Source organism: Macrobrachium rosenbergii, chromosome 23 (genome assembly GCF_040412425.1).
Source record: "Macrobrachium rosenbergii isolate ZJJX-2024 chromosome 23, ASM4041242v1, whole genome shotgun sequence".
Taxonomy (NCBI): domain Eukaryota; kingdom Metazoa; phylum Arthropoda; class Malacostraca; order Decapoda; family Palaemonidae; genus Macrobrachium; species Macrobrachium rosenbergii.
The window spans coordinates 58,092,587-58,113,892 of record NC_089763.1 but is presented as its reverse complement, the minus strand read 5'-3'; the positions used below and the strand labels follow the sequence as shown (position 1 = coordinate 58,113,892).

The 21,306-nt window shown below is 35.9% G+C and overlaps 1 long non-coding RNA gene across 1 annotated transcript in view; it reads right to left on the bottom strand.

Annotated features, from left to right (window-relative positions):
* Positions 1 to 15,412: 15,412 nt before the first annotated feature.
* LOC136851639 (uncharacterized) overlaps positions 15,413 to 21,306 on the bottom strand; it is a 212,367-nt gene continuing 206,473 nt past the window's right edge. The window contains exon 3 of the long non-coding RNA XR_010856935.1: positions 15,413 to 17,486. This is a non-coding gene — a long non-coding RNA (uncharacterized lncRNA). The remainder of the gene's footprint in view (positions 17,487 to 21,306) is intronic.

The following is a 21,306-nucleotide window of genomic DNA, read 5'->3' as shown; positions in this document are numbered from 1 at the left end:
TCTTAGCTTTTTTGAAATCTGAGGGTAGGAAAAGTGTAACGGCACCGTATTAAAAGTGTCTTTCGTGGAAAAGCAGCTGCAGCAAGTGATTCTACAAAAATTTTCCAAGCTTCTGTAAGGTAATGTGAATTTTGCTTATTAATACCACGGTAATAATAAGTTAGGGAAATTTTGCCTTGGTGAAATTATCACTGATAAATATTTTGTGTATTTTTGTGTGTTCTTGTGTTTGTAATCTCTTCATATTTTCACATTTTTTTATGTTTGTGATGTAACATTATTTACGTAGCATTTTAAATATTTCTTGGTAATTTAACATTGCATACTTGATTTAATTTTCATTTATTAAGATGTTCTTTTCAAATCTTGAGTAATCCTTGATAGTTTAAATTTTGTTTGATTAATCTAAATTCCTGATAAATTACAGTTTTAGTGAATTAGTTTTGTTTCATAATTTAACTCAAGAATTAATTAAGTTTTGTGTTACTTTCAAGTAATAGCAAATTTTTCAGATTGTGAATTCTGATTATAAATTTTGAATTCAAAAATAAATTTTTGTATTTAATATTTAAAAAAAAAAGTGTTTCATTTATTGACCATCAGTGAATAGGATTAACTGTGTGTGCATATGGCAAAGTGATAAACATGTTTTGTTCTTTTAGTTTTGCTAAAGTGAATTAAGACCAGGGAAACAGTTACAGTTGTTTGATGGAGTGTTGCCCTTTTACTCTAGAATATTTCTTGTTTAATTGTTGATACCTCACACATATTCTGATAAACTTAGTTTGATTTTTCAAGTGATTAATAAGTTTTTTAAGGGATCACTGTTACCTTTAGAGTAATCAGTTGTAATTCCTGTTGTTATGAGAGTCCAAGTATCTGGCTGAAGTGAGGTAAATTTTTGAATTTTGAGATCAGTTGTGTAATAACCAGGTACTTGGTATGCATCAGACAATATATAATATAATATATATATATATATATATATATATATATATATATATATATATATATATATATATATATATATATATATATATATATATATATATTAATATAAATAAAGACAAAATCCACAAAGGACAGAGAAACACTGGAGTGTTGCAAGGCCTTTCAACTGTCGTCCCTCACTTAGCAGACTGAAGAAATATAAAAATAAGTTTACAAAGAAAGCTCATATAAATGACAGATGGGGATTACAAAGGAAAAAATATGTACCCAGAATCCAACACAAGTGAAGAATTAGTAGAACTGCCAAAATAGGGTTAAATATTTAAGAGGTTTTACAAAGGATTAGGATCAGTCGTTCAGAAGCAGGGAAATGATAGTTAAAAGATTATACAAGGAAGTGACTGACCATCAAAAAATGTTATAAAAGTACAACTCAATAATTCTCTTTTTTCGTAAATAACAATAACAATTTTTACAAGATGAACATTTTTACAAATAAAAAATCATATTAAACATACGAATACAGAGAAAATATATGTAAGTGGTATAGATATGTTGACGAGATTTTAGCTGTTTTGCCTGCTGGTATTGATGTAAATGACTTACTCTCTAATCTGAATAACCAGGTACCATCCATTCAGTTTACTTTAGAATTAGAAAAGGACAATTGCCTCCTTTTCTTAGATGTTTTAATACATAGAGAACCATTTCAATCCAAATTCAGTATTTATAGGAAACCAACCAACAACTTAACAGATGTCCAATTTTATTTTAATATCAAAATCAATTTTTTCTTCTATGTTTTTACGAGCTTTGCTCATTGTCAGTCCCCAGTATTTGGATCAAGAAATTGAATACATAAGAAAAATAGGGACTATGTTATCCTTCGCATATACTAGATACTTGTTATAATAAAGCCCACAAAAAGTTTTATAGTGAAAGTAACATGAATAAAGAAACACCTAAGAACATTCTTAGCTTGCCTCATTTTAGTGGTTTTGAAAACAAAATCATTGTTAAAATCTTTTAATGTCAACCTCGTTTTTTCCTATAACAACACACTAAAAGGAATGTTAAAAAAAAAAAAAACGTTCTAAAGAAAACAACAACATAACATATAAAATTCCATGTTTGCACTGCCTCTCTTTTTATGTTGGCCAATCTAGCAAAGATTTAGATGTACGTATTAGGGAACATAAGTATTCAGTCAAAACTGGACAATCATCCAACGTTATACTCATTCACTTAAGTGAAAACTCTCACATGATAAATTGGACTGAAAGTTCAGTGATTGCCAAATCGAAAGATTTCTCTTCAAGAAATCTTTTGGAATCCACTATTATTCAGCTTACTTCCAGCTGTAATTTTAACCTTAGCCCTGGCATGTGTTATTTGTACCCTTGTATCTGAAAAATGTTCAAGAATGACCTAAGAGATAAAATGACTGACTTAATTACAAATTAGTTACCTTATATATATTTTCTATGTATTTGTATGTTTAATATATTTTATTTATTTGTAAAAATGTTCATCTTGCAAAAATTGTTATTGTTTACAAAAAAAGGAAAATTATTCAGTTTACTTTTATAACATACTCTGGTGGTCAGTCACCTCCTTGTATAATCTTTTTAATTATCCTGCCCCTGCTTCTGAACGGCTGATTCTAGTCCTTTGCAAAACCTCTTAAATACTTAACCCTGTTTTGGCAGTTCTACTAATTTTTTTTTTAATTCTGTTGGATTCCAGGTACATATTTTTTCCTTTGTAATCCCAATCTGTCATTTATATGAGCTTTCTTTGTAAACTTATTTTTATATTTCTTCAGTCTGCTAAGTGAGGGACGACAGTCGAAAGACCTCGCAGCACTCCAGTGTTTCTCTTTCCTTCATGGAGTTTGTCTTTATTTATATATTCATCATGTTCCATATTTCCGTGATTCAGTTACACACAAACACAGACATATGTATATATATATATATATATATATATATATATATATATATATATATATATATATATATATATATATATATATATGTATGTATATATAATATATATATATATATATATATATATATATATATATATATATATATATATATATATATATATATACATATATATATATATATATATATACACATATCTAGTTAACAATAAGCCTGTCCCGAATATGTATGAATACCTGAGGTCATATTGCAAAATTAGGACAGTTGCTGCATAAATAAAACAAATATACGAAAATAGGACACTAACTACAAAGCTACAACAAGAACAAAACATGCATGAAACACTGAATTCTTCCTCATTCACGTTTGAGAATCACAATTTCATTCTTCTTACCCATATTTCGTATTATGATAAGTGAAATAATAATAATAATAATAATAATAATAATAATAATAATAATAATAATAATAATAATAATAATAATAATAATAATAATAATAATAATCAGCAAATAAAAATTTACCTTCATATCTCTCCAACCCAGAAAACAAATGAGAAAAATAAAATGCTGACTTTCACTAACACAAAGTAATGAAAACCTTAACATTTCTGAAGATATCTGTTTCCCCAACAGGATGAGCTTCGCACTCAAAATAAAGCTGTTCCTCCCTTTCCCACCAACACATGAAATTCATAATTGTCCCAAACCTTAAACAATATTCTTATCAATATTTTATGCGACACCCGACCGGAACCCCCGGCCCCTTTTTTGTCACAGTTGATGTTACGGTCATCCTAAGCAACACTTTCGTCGATGACTTGACAAGAGTCAGTCGAGTATAATTACCCGTCACCGTCTTCCTCCTCCACTGGCGAAAGAAATGACTTGCTATACTGTTTTTTCCGAGGATAAACCTTTGGCCATTGCACATTCACTCTCTCGTAATTGATATAAATAAGGGTCTCTGTGACTTACAACAGGTTACTCGATCATATTGAATTTCACTATTCTTTCTTACCTAACTCTTATGTAAAATATCTTTAAAGAATATTATTCCCAGCCACTAAAAGCTTTTGACAAGGTAAGATTACAGCAGTTTCCAAAGCCATTATGGAGGAACAATTTTCCTAAAATGATTCCAATTTGATGTCAACTACGCTGGCAGGAGTGTAATTTCTGGGGGAGTTTGCGAGCCGATCGTAATCTGTCCGGTGAAAAAAACAAACCTGGCTCTAACACATAATTCATCGTTACCTTATGCTCTATATTTCTCTCTAAAATAATTTCACTTAAAAAAAATTAATTTTAATCTAACCTTAAAATCAACATTAATAAAGAGGAAAAAATGGAGCTGAGATTAATAGCTTACCATAAGAAATTGCGTGATCTTTATAAATATTATATATATATATATATATATGTGTGTGTGTGTGTGTGTGTACGTATGTGTATATATATATATATATATATATATATATATATATATATATATATATATATATATATATATATATATATATATATATATATGTGTGTGTAGATATATATATATATATATATATATATATATATATATATACATATATTATATATATATATATATATACATATATTATATATATATATATATATATATATATATATATATATATATATATATATATATATATATACATATATATATATATATACATATACATATATATATATATATATATATATATATATATATATATATATAGTATGCATATTTTATACACACAATATATATATATATATATATATATATATATATATATATATATTATATATATATGTGTGTATATATATATATATATATATATATATATATATATATATATATATATATATATATATATATATATATATATATATATATACATACATATATACTGTATATACAGTATGCATATTTTATACACACACACACACACACACACACACACACACACATATATATATATATATATATATATATATATATATATATATATATATATATATATATATATGTGTGTGTGTGTGTGGTTAGCGCCAGAGAAAATCTCATTCATGGATTACCAGCTGAATCACAAAGAAGGAACTTCTACAGAAAACTTCCACACCATCAGCAGCTTCATATAACGATATACGGCACACCAGCAATGCGTCATTTAATATTATCTTACGCGCATTCTTACGCTTCCTAGTTATATAACCCTATCTTTACCCAAGTCTCTCCCACGCCATCTAACTATTCAAGGTCCTCCTCTTCAACTGCTTCCTACTTCTGAATTATCCAGTCTTCACCAACCTGTAATCCTCCATTCTTTCACATAAGATATAAAATCTTTTTATCGCTTCTTTATTATCCACACTTCTATCCCTTCAATTCTTTTTTTTTTTTGTGGTACATGTAGCACGCCTTCGTCTCCCACGCTTCACTTATCAAGTGATTCCACTCTCCTCACAGCAGTCAACTATATTCATTTTTCTATGGAGCTCTGTCCACTTATGGAAAAATCATCCATCCTTTTTTAAAAACATTAATTCCTCTTAATATATATATATATATTGCTAAGAGTGTTTATGAATATATATATATATATATATATATATATATATATATATATATATATATATATATATATATATATATATATAATATATTATATTGCTAAGAGTGATTATGAATAATGTACACTCTTGTTGACCCCTCTGCTTTTAACATTTTTATTTCCCACAAATACATATCAAGCAGCCCACACAAGAAGCAAGTAGGCCTCCTTTGGGCCACACCTCATGCAATTACTGATTTGCTATGGCTATAGTCCATCTTAGACCTCTCTCCCTCTTAATAACTTCGCAATCGTTCCATTTCCTGCTGAATTCCCCTTCTCCCGAAGTGCTCTTCCTATTCCAGGCAAACCAAAAAACAAGGACTGAACACCTGTATCACCAGAAGGTTCGAGTAACAGGAACCAAGCACCTTGGATCCAAGCCAAAAAATGTGAGAACAGAAGGCATAAAAGGAGGAGGTCAGCGGTCAAAAACAAGCAGTATTGGGTAGACCTTTATCGAAATCGGATGCCCAACCATTCCGTCGGCTACCCACAGAGATCCTCTCTGTCCTTTGTTGACCGAATTAGTGTCACATTAGTGCCGATTGTTGATGTCCCCATTAACAAAGATTCTAACTGGCTCTACATTCAAGACTCCTCATTCCAAGAATTCAGAACAGGTGTATGTACTACTGTGTCACCCTACTGTCCCACGGTGCCTCCCCTTTCATCAATCAACCTTGAGAGGATTTCCTCAAGTTAAAACCTGTACAATTGTGGCATTGTATCTTTTATGTGACACAATCAACAGTGTCAGTATTTTAAGAGATTCTCTCAGAGTATAAACTGGATGTTTTGGCACCCTTGCTTTGTCAATTAACATAAACAAGGTGCCCAGGCGTCAGTGCTTAGAGCTCCCTTGCGTTATTCTTCTGATTTAGTGTGATTATATCTAATCAAGCTAGACCACTGATTTTCTCTCAAAAATCCCAAATTAAGCTACTGTTAGGCATCATTTCATTCTGTTCATGAATGTTGGTCATCTGTTCGATGTAATTATGACTCAGGTAAGAAAGTATCTCTGTTGCAAAGCCAATATTTGTTATTTGTGAAAGTGGCGACCTTGCCAGGATCTTCCAATTGCAGCCTGCAACCTTGCAAAATTGCAGATGCATTTTCTTTTGGCTGACTAGCAACCAGCATTTGCTGTGCTAAGCTGGAAATTTCAAGAGAAATAAACCTGTAAAGCATATCCCTTCTAAATTATTTGGGCACACCATGGACATAGGTACACAGTGTAAGCCTTTTCTTTAATTTTATATTGCATTGTAAAATTTGTGTCTAGGAATCGAATCAGTAGACTGGTCTTGGAGTGAACTAGAAACTCACTTCTCTCACTAGAGAGAATATTGCCATTTATGCACATATATTAAACTTTGTTGTTATTGCATGCTAGGGAAAAGACCACAGGTCTTAAGTGGTTAGAAATTAGCCAGGAAGTGCAGTGATAACAGTGATAAAGTAATGGAATTCAGGGTAAAGTGCGCATACTGCCTGTTGAATTTTGCAGTTATCTTAGCTAGGAAGATATATCTGGCAACTCGTCCCATCTGTGGGAGGAGATCATCCCTTCCCAACTCCTCACTCTCGCTTTCACTTTCGGTAATCAATGTGCTGTTAAAGTTTGCATTTATTGTGAATATTCCTAGTCCATTCATCTTAGCATTCACATTCAACATTATTCTTGAATTCGTATCTGCACTTTGAGCATAAAATATACATGTATACATTCATATGTTAACTCATTCAGAGAAAGTCATATTAAAATTCCCTGCGCATGCCTACAGGATGGCCGTCGGTGTTTTGGTCTGCTAGACTCATCTCGCACTCCCCGTCAAGATCGAATTTTGACAAGTTGTCAAACACTACCTTGCTGTAAACACGTTAATGTCAAATTTGTCCGCACACATTCATAATCACAGTCGCTCTAAATCTTTTAAGTCAAAAAAGTAAGACCCTTTTATATTATTTGTCATTTCATGACTGACAGCATTTAATTCATTACTCAATGCAGGAACCATTCATTTTAAATTTATCTATAAGAGCAGTGTATTATTCATTCATTCTCCACATAAGCAAAGTCTGTGATAATTATATTTGTATGAGTACAAACCATACGCTTTACTAACTGCCGTATGCAAACAAATCTAATTAATTGTGCAAGCCAAGATCACAGGAGTCTCCCTTGCTCACAAACACATGCACACTATCTCCTTACGTAATTGTAATTAATTTACGATATTAGTGGTGCATTTTACTAACTGTGGCAATTCTTTAATAAGAATCCACTGTCTAAAGAAGACATAACCATTCCTCAATGTTACACCCCCACATCTGAGAATAAGATTCAAACTTTTAATTGTAAACCATATTGCCAGAGTAAAACATTTGTCTGTGAACATTGTTATTGTTTACAGTCTATTGCCTTACAAATTGCTTAGTGCAAGAGCAGCCTAAACTCATGAATGTAAGTTATTTAAATACTAGAAGGTCGTCTGCTCCTAAACACTACAATACTCTTGCAAACCCATTATCCCTTACATTTCACCCAGAATCATTCTCTTGAACAAATTACCGTTCTTCAGAACAAAACAAATCCGTTCTTTTGAACATTGAACAAACCAGAACATTCTCTTGTACACCAGCGTACTATTGCCGCGGTGTTTTATTTATCTTCTCCGGAACAAACTCACATCTTATAGCCTGTGCTTATTACTACTCGCACGTATCGCACTAATTTTAATTTTAATTTTATTTCATATTGTTGTATGTTCCACACCGCTCACTCACGAACTTTTGCACTGCCAACTTTTGTGGTTCATTCACTTTGTTCTAAATTGACCCTTACCTCTGTTCCATGTTACTCCAGAGACCATGAGCACATTAACCAAATTCTGTGTTTATATACCACCACCTGCTATCATCCAATACATGTGAGAAATTAACTGCAGTAAGCAATCGGCTTATGCACATTTGGTTTGACTTGATCACCTCATGTATGCTTAACCAAATAGTTCCTCATAAACCAATACGTACACTTTGTGCCCTGCAAACTTAATAATTGCTCTTATGCACCTTTAATTATTCAGTTCTTCGGAACCATACTACCCTCCTTAAATGATGGCGCCGCCTACTGGCCCACACCATTTCATAACCACACCCTGCCAAAAGCAGAGTGCCATTTCCCTTCTGTGCAACTGATTGTATGGTCTACTGCTTACCTATCAACCACTGTGCTTGGAGCTTTAGGCTCACAACAGCTGCAGCAACATGTCTGCGTCTACGGAAGATTACAGGAACTTTCTAGAAATGGGGAAGGTGCTGAATTACAGGGGAGCAACCGAACTCATGGGTTCAAGACCAAGTAGCTGCCACTAAGAAGGAGAGAGAAGCAAAGGAGGAGAAGGAGAGAGAATCAGAGGAGAGGGAGAGCAATGAGAGAGAAGAACATAGGACCAAGCATCCCACTCCACAGTCCATCAACAGCATTAAGCTCACTAATCCTTTAGTGGAATGAAGCTGAACCTGAGGCCTGGCTCAAACAAACAGAACGCGTCTTCACAAACTTCCAGCCAACCGCAGAAGAAAATATCTCCTTAATCCTTGGAAAACACATGGACGGCATGGGCCTAGGTGCTCTCCACTCCTACACGAATGATGATCAGGGGAACCTCGAAGAGGTCAGGAAGGCTATCAAGGCCTACGAAATTACCTCTGAATGCTGGAGACATCGTTGGAGTGGCCAACCAAAGGAACCAGGTTAACCTTGGAAAGTTGGACCTATTATAAAACTCAGCTGCTAAGCATTGGTTGGAATCCCTCAACTTCACAACGTTTGAGGAACTTTTCGAGCGAATGCAGCTGAAGGATTTTTTATATTATGCCCCGAGTTCCTTCGCCACTTATGTGAGAAATGTCCCAAGACCTTCGATGAGTGCTTGCCGCTTCATGGATGACTGGAACACTTATCATTCTCATGCCAGTTCCCTAGATCAAAAGATCATCTCTCCGAGTCACACTTCTTTGCAAGGCCAATAAAAGAAGAGCCATCCTTCTAAAATTCCAGTTTGCACTTATTGCAAAAAGAAGGGACACTTGGAATCCCAGTGCTGCTCCAAGGGAGGAGCCGCTGCAACTCTTCCCCTGATCAAGCCAAGAAACAACCTCAACCATCCCCAGCTCCTCAAAAGGATTTCAGCAAAATTGTTTGCACTGCCATGTAAAGTCTATGGGCACTCCAACTGCCCTAGCAAGGCAACTGCACCTGCCATTGCACTGCCAGTTACCAATCATCAATCTCTAGGTCCTGCAGCCGAGGGCCCTATATTTGTGGCACCTCCTCAAGGTAGCTACCCTGCATGCCAGGTCAAGGCATTTGAAGACACTGGTGCACAAATCTCCCTGATAAGGGAAAACAAGTCCCTTATGGAGCTAAAATTGAAAAGCATACACTCATCACCATTGAGAGTATTAATCGGGTGAAAATGATTCTCCCAACAGTTCGTTTGAGTCACCAAACCCCAAAGAATCCAGCTCTGCACCTGTGTGGTCACAAATTACCTTCCAGGAGGCTATGACCTCCTCCTGGGACAGGATTCTCTGTCCCCACCAAAACCAAGACAACCCAGGGGTTCCCTCCCCTCACTGTCTCCATCAGACACAAATAGTCTAACAATGGCTTGAACTCCCTGCCATTGCCACCAGAGCGCCCTGAGCTGTGCCAAGCCCCATCCACCTCAGTCACTGAGCCCTTAAAAAATTTAATTCCCGTGCCTGGCCCTGTCTTAGTGCCAGTGCCAAAGCACAAAGCAGAACTCCCTTCAGGAGATCCCAAACTTACCTCCAACTCCCTGCCAGTGCCACTTGAGACTCCTCAGCAGTGCCATGCTCCATGCATCCTGAATGTTGAGCCAACTTCAAATGTAATTCCTGAGCCTGTGCCTGCCTCAGTGACAGTGCCAGAGCCAATTCCAACTTTAATCCCTGCACCTGGCCCGGCCTCAGTGCCAGTGCCAGACCACACTACAGATCTCCCTTCAGGGGATCCTAGTCTGGATAATCTCTCTTCTACTGGCTTGGCCCCACTACCAGTGCCGGTAAGAGAGCCATCCTAAAGTTTACTAGGGTCTCCTCCATATTCCACTGACCTCAGCAGAAGTTCAACCCCTGGTGTGGCCTCACAACCCGTGCCTGAGTTGGTCATCGTAACCTGGGAGCCTCTCACGCCCACAAAGACTTCTCCCCTTCTTTCCCAGTCTTCAGAAGATAATACCCTGACGGAAAATTCATCCATATCTCAGGTTGTCGGATAACTCAAGGAACTGTGCCGGCAGATGGTAGAAATTGCTGGCATTGTCCATGCTTCAGCTTTCGCAGCAGGAGTAAATGGCATGCCAGTGCCTTCCTCGGATTCAGCTTCACCAACTCCTCCTGCAAGATCGAACCATCAGCCTAAAAGAGGACCACAGAAGAAAGGTCAGAGGCGCAAGAGTCTTGACCTCTCCTGGCACTTATACCCATATGGTAATATGCCACCTTATTTGAGTAATTTGGCACCCAAACCAGAGTATGATGCCGAGTCACTCCCTTACTCTCCCTCTTTCTAACTTGTAAATTACTTTCTTATTGTAATGATGTAACTTTTTAGGTCTCCTTCTAATTTTCAAGTTAATCACTGTTAATCTAACTTTACGCCTCCTAATGGTATACCTTTCACTTTGCATCATCCTGTTTACCTTGCATCACACTCTCCTCAATGCAGAGTGCCATCAGCCAGACCTACTGGTCTTATTAGTCATTTCACTGAATTTTTCTTTCCATGCAATTGCTTGCATGATAAACCTAGAATCCCTGCACCGGGGTAATTTTGTTTGTATCTAAACTTACGTTAGTTTGTATTGAAGTAATTAACTTGTAGCTAAGGCTGGTATCCATCCAAAAAGGCAGGAACCCGTCTTTGTCTAATTGCACGTATGATTAATCAATTTCATATTTTGCACTTTGCAATTTCGTATTTTCATAATACCTCGAGATTAACGTAACTCTAAGACTAGTATCATTTTTATATTCACTTAAAAAAATAACATTAAATATAACTTTAATGTACAAAAGAGAGGAAGGTTGAGAGAGAGAGAAAAAAAAAAGTGAATGCTTTGGGCTTTTGTAGACATTCACACCCGAAACTGGTGTAAAATGTTTACTTGTAGCGGGAGCTGCTAAGTGCGTTTATGAATAAAATGAACACATTGACTGACCCCTATGCTTTTAACATTTTCATTTCCCAACAAATGCTTATCAAGGTGCCCACACAAGAGGCAAGTAGGCCTCTTTTGGGCCACACCTCATGCAATTACTGATTTGCTATGGCTATTGTCCATCCTAGACCTCTCTCCCTCTTAACGACCTCTCAATTGTTCCATTTCCTGCAGAATTCCCCTTCTTCCGAAATGCTCTTCCTATTCCAGGCAAACCGAAAAGCAAGGACCGAACACCTGTATCACCAGAAGGTTCGAGTAACAGGAACCAAGCACCTTGGATCCAAGCCAAAAAATGTGGGAACGGAAGGCATAAAAGGAGGAGGTCAGGGGTAAAAAACAAGCAGCACTGGGCAGACCTTTATCGAACGCAGACGCCCCACAAAGCGGCCATTCCGTCGGCCACCGATAGAGAGCCTCTCTGTCCTTTGTTGACCGAATCAGTGTCGCATTAGTACCGATCGTTGATGTCCCCATTAACGAAGACTCTGACTGGCTCTACAGTCAAGACTCCTCGTTCCACTGCTGTGTCACCCTACGGTCCCACAGTGCCTCCCCTTTCATCAATCAACCTTGAGAAGATTTCCTCAAGCTATAACCTGTATAACTGTGGCATTGTATCTTTTATGTAGCATAATCAATAGTGCCAGTATGTCATTAATCATTATTTTAAGAGATTCTCTCAGAGTATAAGCTGGATGCTTGTGGCACCCTTGCTTTGTCAATTAACGTAAACAAGGTGCCCAGGAGTCAGTGCTTAGAGCTCCCTTGCGTTATTCTTCTGATTTAATGTAAATATAGCTAATTAAGTTAGACCATTGATTTTCTCTCAAAAATCCCAAATTAAGCTAACTGTTGGACATTATTTTATTCTTTTCACGAATGTTGGCCATCTGTTAGATGTAGTTGTAACTCAAATAAGAAAGTATCTCCGTTGCAAAGCCAATATTAGAAAATATATATAATGTATGTATATCAACAGGGACCAACAAGTAACATCTCGTGCATCCCTGAGACCTGGCCCTACACCAACCATGAAGGAATGGTAAATAGTAGTTGATATCTCGACATATGCTTTCGAACCTACTATATGCACGCAAGTTTTATATTATACTCGTATATTATATAAACACGTATCCAATATTTGTACATAATTAGATATCTGTTTTTCACAAAACACAACAGGTACACTTATTATTGTAAATATAATCTTTGTCATATATTGTCATTTTTGTAAGTTCCCTCAAACATGCACACACAAATTTATATAAAATTATTGAAACAATTTTTATGTAAATTCCATGCATACTGTAACGTAATTAAAATATTAATTTTGACCGCATATTCACAATTCCTCCCTGTACTCCATATATGCACGATGTCCCTATAACTTCGACCCCATAAGTGGTTCACCCTTTTTAATCCCTCGACGAATCATCCGGGCTGCTCTATGGGCAAGAGTCCGTGGTGGCAAAACGCCAGCTTAATAATAAACAACAGACTTCAAGTCTGTATTTACTTGAAAATGCCACAGAATGGCGATACAGCTGTAGTGACGGGAAATAATAACTGAAGAAAGAAGCTTGCCTGCTTGTCATCGGATAGTGACGAATCAGAATCAGAAAAGACGCCGACGGTATGAAGATTCCTCCAAGAAACCTACTACTAATGCCACTTAGGCAATTGCTTTACTGAATTTCAATATATCAACATATATATGTTATATTATATTTTAATTGCGCACTTAGGACTTACTTTTTACTTCCCTGACCTAATCATAAATCTTCTAGCGAGAAGACTAACTGCTCAATCGAAGACTGCCAACCTGAAACATGAACCTGAAATACTCATATAGGCCCCCAATAGATGAGTTCCATGAGCCCGGCCGCATTTTCCTGAGACGTAACCGAGTCCGAGACCTTTCCCTGGAAAAAGCGGGACGCCATATCTCAAAATCTAACCATAGAATCTTCTTCAAAATATTCTCATTCTGTTTCCCCTAACCTAAACCTGAACTAATCTAACCTAAACTTGAGGCATGGCAAAAAACCGGGGCTGGTGCAATACAAGCACACATCTCAGGAATTTGCAGCCCGGCCATATTAGCCGCAACCGCCAAAACAGTCTGCAAACGAAGAGCAGCCTTCTTCCATCATACCTCCCGTACGGCTGCTCTCCCCTTATTAAAATACTCGGACATAAAAATTCGCTTGGTACTTACTCTGTATATGAACAAACTTTTAGCGGTGCTTTCCCGATGCCTGTGTTAACTCAGCATACCAACGATGTACTTTTTAAGTAACTGCTTACATCATAAAGGGAACGATAGTATACATTAGGAACTTTGTACTTTGGTATAACTATGCTATAAATAATCTTCACCATACTTAGTAAAGTCCACATGTTTTACACCAGTCTCTCTCTCTCTCTCTCTCTCTGTCTATATATATATATATATATATATATATATATATATATATATATATATATATATATATATATATATATATATATATTATATATATATATATTTATATATATCACTAAGTCAAGTCGGAAGGTGAGTGAAAACTGGGACTTTGAACAAGTACTTTCGTAGTTTATTCTACATTTTCAAGTTCACACTGAATACAAAAGAAGTTGACAGAGGTTTATATACAAAAACAGAAGGTGGGGGCGGGGTTACAGTTTGTTAATCTGGGCAGCATGTTCTTTAAACAAAAAAAGACAGGGACAAAGGATCAAGGGATAATCCAGGATGGAGATTAACATTCCTGGTGGAAGCAGCTTCGATGAAGAGACTCTAGCAGATTTCTTTTTCGATGGTCGTTGACTTATCCCAGTTCATCCCATGGCCTGTCTTAAGCCAATGATCCACAATGCCATTATTTGATAAGCCTCTTGAAATGGCATATTTGTGTTGGGAGCTTCTTACTTTTAGTCCTTTTGATGTTTGACCAATATAAATCTTATTACATTCTTTACAAGGAATACTATATACAATATTGTTTGAATTGGGTGGGCTATTCTCAATTAGTTTATTTCTCAAAATATTATTATATTTAAATACTAAGTTAATATCAATAGTTTTTAAAATGGGAACTGCAGGAATGAAATTCAGATGAAATGGTAAACAGAGAATATTCTTACGTTCGTTGTTAACAATGGTTGGTTTATAATATGACTTTTTTTGCCTTGTTTTTACAAAATTCTAAAAAATATGGAGGGTAACATAATGAATCTCCTATTTTATCAATAATTTTAAACTCCTCTTCCAAATATTCAGGACTACAAATTCTAAGAGCTCTAAGATACATACTGGAAAATGTTGACATCTTAATTTGTTTAGCATGATTAGAGTAAAAATTAATATATGACAAATTATTCGTGGGTTTCCTATATACTTTAAAACAAAAATTGGTGTTATTTCTAATAACTAAGACATCCAGAAATGGTATACAATTATTTTCTTCATATTCTATTGTGAATTTTATGGATGGTACAAGATTATTAATTGTTTGCAAGAAATCTGGAATATTTACATTTTCTTTAACAATAAAAAAACAATCGTCTACGTATCTAACCCAAAACACCTTAGAGAAGAGAGTCCTTGGAATAAGTCTAGACTCAAAGAATTCTATGTAAATATTAGACAAAAGTGGCGAAAGAGGGTTCCCCATAGCCATACCAAAGAACGCAATAAGATTTATATTGGTCAGACTTCAAAAGGACTAAAAGTAAGAAGCTCCCAACACAAATATGCCATTTCAAGAGGCTTATCAAATAATGGCATTGTGGATCACTGGCTTAAGACAGGCCATGGGATGAACTGGGATAAGTCAACGGTCACCTACAAGGTCAACGACCATCGAAAAAGAAATCTGCTAGAGAGTGTCTTCATCGAAGCTACTTCCATATGCCCTATTAGCAAAAAAAAATGGGGTATAAAAATTCAGATTCTCGGTCCACATTTTATCATTTTAGCATGGCAGCAAACTTAACTGTAAGTCTAAATCACTGGTAATATGTTACACAGTGAAGCCTTTTATGCTCTGAATAATGAACAACGCATACTTTGGCATCTTCCAGCAATTTGCGTCTGTATGTTACTACGTTTTTCAAACAATACCTCTAGTGACAATCAGTAAGGCACACACACAAAAACAAACATTCAATATCAGTCGAATTTCATAACTATTGCAATTCTAATCTTCCGGAATTAAAAAAAAAAAAAAATAACCGAGTTTAAAAACTACAGTATATCGTGACCAAGATGGTCAAAACACTTACGTTTCTTGAATATCTGTCAGTAAGAATAATAATGAGGTTCCAGTATCCCGAGTAACCTCAATTGGAAACAAATATAGTTTCATATCTACAAACGAGAATTCTTGAAAGAAACTTCAAACCTTAAATTTTAAATTAATTACAGAGAATGTTCTTCATTAAAGAGTAGTAGCGCTATGGACCCACCTTCTAGTATCTTTCTTGTACACAAATATAAGACAAATATTCCATCTGGAAAAATGATCAAGACTAATTTCCCCTTATTCAAAACACAGCAACATTTAACAATGTTGGCTATAACCTGTTTGCCCATAATCAAAATTGAAAATCAAATAATACTAGGTAAAATTCTTATCAGAATGCTCCATCTCAAGAGCACGTACAACAAAGTCTGCTGCTGTTTATCTTACCCTGGTTAAAATTAATAGTTTCTCCTACAACTGCTGCCAATCACAGGGTATATGATTTCTGTTAATAATGTCACTAGCAATGGCAAGACTAGCTAATCGTTTGTACTTGAAAGAGCCCTTGCTTACTGGACAGCAGTAATGACAAAACAGCAAGTAAAAACATAACCATGCATGCAGTATATATTATATTTTTGCCTAACGGGATTTTGTTACAATAAAAATAAATTTACTCTGAAAATAGAGGAAATATAGGTGGCTTAATGTGATCAATTTCAGCAAAACGAAGGTACTAACTAATCCAACCTTAGTCAAAAGAATGTTTGAAGTGAAGCTTTCATCCGGGAACACAGTAACACTAAGACTGGGGGTTCAGAATTAAGGACCTCATTAACTTTTATATTTGTATGTTTAAACTTTCATTCAAACATATAAATCCTAAAGCTATAAAACCGCTGCCTGAATTTTAGTAAAAACTTTAAGGCCATGAACAATGTGAGCAACCAAAGACAAAATATAGACATATTCCTCGATATTGTTAAAGCACAAATCCTTTCCATTTCCATCTATTTTTGGAAAAAATACTATGCTCTCTCAACCCTTCACCCACGATAAAAGAAACTCCTACGATGATGACGACAGAAACAATAGCTCTTATCCTATTTTATAAGTTCATATTTATTTCTTTTAGAAACCGGAGGAGGAAAACAGATTCAGCTGTTTCATATTTACATTTTCGCAAGTCAATGGAGTTCAAATGGTATACCTCCCATGCGATTCGTTATTTTCTGCAAGAGTTGCACTCACAAAATAACCAGTGATTTCAATTCCGTGATTGCACAATCGAGGTTGACAACTTGAAGGCTTGATTCCCTCTTGTTACGACTGCATCATTTCGTCACACAGACTTGCTTGTTTCGCCTTTCTCCAGTGACGTCACATCCGCTTGCCTCAGGCAAATGGCGCTTGCAATCGTTCCTTCCTTCTCTCAGCGTTTGTTCATCCACTCTTCTTCCTGTCAGAATATTTACTTTAAAAAGAATTTCTCTTCTCTCTCTCTCTCTCTCTCTCTCTCTCTCTCTCTCTCTCTCTCCAACGCACGAACACATACGTACACACTATATGTACAAATATAGAATCCATACAGACAATATAAACATATATACAGACGAGTGTGTGTGTGTGTGTGTGTGTACGCGAGTGTGTCGGTGTCGGAGAGAGAAATTCATCAGCCCACCTCCTCATGCTAGCGTGCATTTTTACAAGCTGATATTACTGTCTTTTCCTCGGCAGCTATTTTCACAAGTAGAAACTTTGTCATTTCCTTTAGGATACGGCGTGCGAACACACATCCTTCACATTTTTCGTAGAAATAGCACGCATAATAAAAACGGTAATTTTTTTCCGTTGTTTCTTTTCGTTTATTCCCCGTGTTCCCTTTCGACCTTTAGGACATTTTTGCTAGAGAGGGATACCGAAAGGAGAGGTTGTGATACCGATTTGCATCTTTATTTTTCTCATTTTTGATAGGAAATCAAGGTTTTCGGCGAGATTTTATTTTTCTCATTTTACTTCCGTCTCTAAATCGACCTTCTGAACTGATTTCGCTTAACATTTTTTTATTAAACACGAGTCGAAGTACAAGTCAATCGTTTTTTTATCATCTGGGTAAAAACCTTCCTCGGCAAAACACTAACATAATTGTAAATTCCACTTCTGCAGATGAATAGGTAACTACTAAATATATTAATGAAAATTCTGAGCGTTTCAACAGCAAAGGATAAAGAAAGGCTCTAATTGGTGACAATATTCAAGACACACACATGCTCAGTCGGTGTATGACCACATTTATCTGTGATGAGAACGAAACAGGAAGGTTGTCTTGATCAAGCTCATCGACTGCAACAGTGGTGATAACTCGCCTATTAGAAGAGGCAAGTTGAAGGCGTTCAAAATACAGCAACTGGGAGAGCCACATTTTAAAAGTAAACAGTATGAATGGGTGATCAAACAGGTTCGTTCTCGTGTTCATAAATTCCACATCTCGCTCGGCAGAGTTGGGTTCATTTGATAAGTGTAGCGAGGTCTGGGGAGTAATTTTAAGTCCTGAAGTAAAAGATGCAACCTGGCATCGACACTGAAGTAAATCCAGATTGGATGTAAAAATGTCAGTACTTGACATAAAGCTCTAAGACTCAACTTTATAAAAAAAGTAAAAAAAATAGTAGCCCGCGAATCTCCACCGGTTAAGGACAACGCCATACAAGATCTCGTGTTCTGAGAGCCCCCTCGGATGCTAGGACAAAACTCCATATACATTCTCCTGTGCCTTAAAGAGCCCAATACTCTACATAGGATCTCTTGTGCTTTGAGAGCCCTTCCTGATACGAGGACAATATTCGTGTTCTTGGCGAGCCATCCCAGATACAAGAAAGAACTGTGCTTTGCGGGCCCAGGTATAAGGACAATACTCTGCATTCTTGTGCTTTGAGAGCCCTCCCAGATACGAGGACAACACTCCACACAAGATCTCCTGCACGTTGAGAGGCCTCCCGATATGAGGACATTACTTGGCAAAATATCTGGTAAGCCCACATACATGCGAAGGAGCTGCTAAGCAAGTACATGTGTCATGTACATTACCACAGCATAAACCTAATAATATTGATATACATGAAGAAACCAATTTCTGATTTATCACAGTACTAACAATTCTGTCCTTTGGAAATAATAAGCAACTAGTCAATAAAACCTTAACTCTTCACACATAAATACAGGCACTCACTGCAAAATGGAGATTTATTTAAACGGTAGCAATAAAAGAAGATATTGCTGGCTACTCCTAACGTCACGAGGAAATGGGTTTTGAAATCTCACTGCAGAATTCTTAAGATTTTAACCTCGCTGCCAATTCTGAAAATTCGCTGTCACAGAATCTTTGATATAAGCAGGATTCTGGCAAATATTGGCTCACTCATGCCGGTTACGTATCTGCAAACCATGAGACAATATTTCATAATACCCTCCCACTTAGGTAATTCATATTTAAAATGATTAACCATAAAATTGATGCTGTTATCAATATGATTGCCCAAGATGACATCTAGCTTACTCAGAAAAAGGAAGTTGGCTATTTGCGAGACATGCTTTGCACAAATACAATGGTCTTCCGCCTTCCGAAATTTTTTAACCCTTCGTGGACTGGTGGGGTCCCTTGAGACCTCAGTGAGTCTTTGGTATCAAATATCTTTCACTATTTACTAAAAAAAAAAAAAAAATACCCATATTCGCTTAATTTTATCATTAGTGGTTTATGAATATTCACTAGTGTTAATAGCTTAGGATAATCAATTTTAAGGGAATGACATGTAAAAATATACCTCTGGGGTCCTCAGGGACCCCATCGGTCTTCCGTGTCCCTAATTCATCTCTATTTTGTTTTGGTGCAATTCTAAAAACTGTATGTTTTCTAAGCTTAGGTCACTGCGCATGATCTACATATTAAATAATTTTTCCATAATAATATTTCTGAAGTTATTTGTTGGTGCTTCTTTTGCATGTATCTAGTTGCTGATGCCATAATAACCTTTAAAGTAAGTTATTGGTGCTTCTCCTGGGTGTAACTGGTTGTTAAATGGCCTAATTGGGTGAAACTAGTTGTTTATTGCCTTTATTATCTTTAAAGTTAACAATTCTTTGAAAACTTTTCATCAGTGTATTAAAAGGGCCCACATTGTCAACAGTCATTATTCAGTTAGCATACAAATAGGTCGAGGAGTTTGACTGCTATTCATCTCTAAACAAAGTGCTCAGTATTGATATAAACAACCACTTTTATTCTTTTTTAGATAAACTGAAAGTTCATATATCCTAATATGTCATTATCAGCATCTATGTTTTATGGTGAAAGATCTCTAATGGACAATATAGATTATATAGATGAAGAAGAAAATGATGTAAATTTAGACAGTGATATATCTGATGCTGAGGATTATGAAATGATAGGAGAGATATAAATAGTGATAGCGGTGATAGATTTGATAGTGTTGATGATGATGATCAAGATGTCAATACTGTAGTGGGTAAAGACAAATCAACTCAATGGTGTACTGAGGCACCTAGACGAAAGCGTAATGTTGTACAAAATCTCCTTCGGGAAAGGGAAGGTGTACACGAAGTTGTACCTACTCATAGTGCTAGTGCTACATTCACTTTCTTTCTCACTGATGAAATAATGGATATTACTGTACAAGCAACTAATGAAAAAGGAACTGCTATTTATGCTGAAGAATGGAAGGTAGTAGACTGTGTTGAATTGATGGCTTGGATAGATCTTCATCTTCGATCTGGAGTGGACAAGGATGCATTCAAACCTGTTGACGAATTATTCAGTACTAAGACAGGACCACCGATTTATCGTGCTTCTATGAGTCGCGACAGGTTCAAACAAATAAAGAGGTGCATAAGATTTGATGAGATGTCAACACGTGCAGTGAGAAAAAGTGGTGAACAAGGGAGGTTGACACCTATATATGAAGTTTGGCATAAGTTCATTGAAGCATGCCAGGTGAACTATAAAGCTGGATCATGTGTTACTGTTGATGAATCTCTAGTATCATTCCGAGGAAGATGTTCCTTCAAAGTATATATGCCATCAAAACCAAATAAATATGGGATTAAAATCTGGTGCATGGTAGATGCTGCTAATGCTTATCTCCTAAATGCACATTATATTCAGGGAAGGGTCCTGATGGTCCGGAACGGCAACAAGCCAGTAGAGTTGTTGGGGATCTCACCACAACTCTTGCTAATTCAGGAAGAAATGTTACATGTGA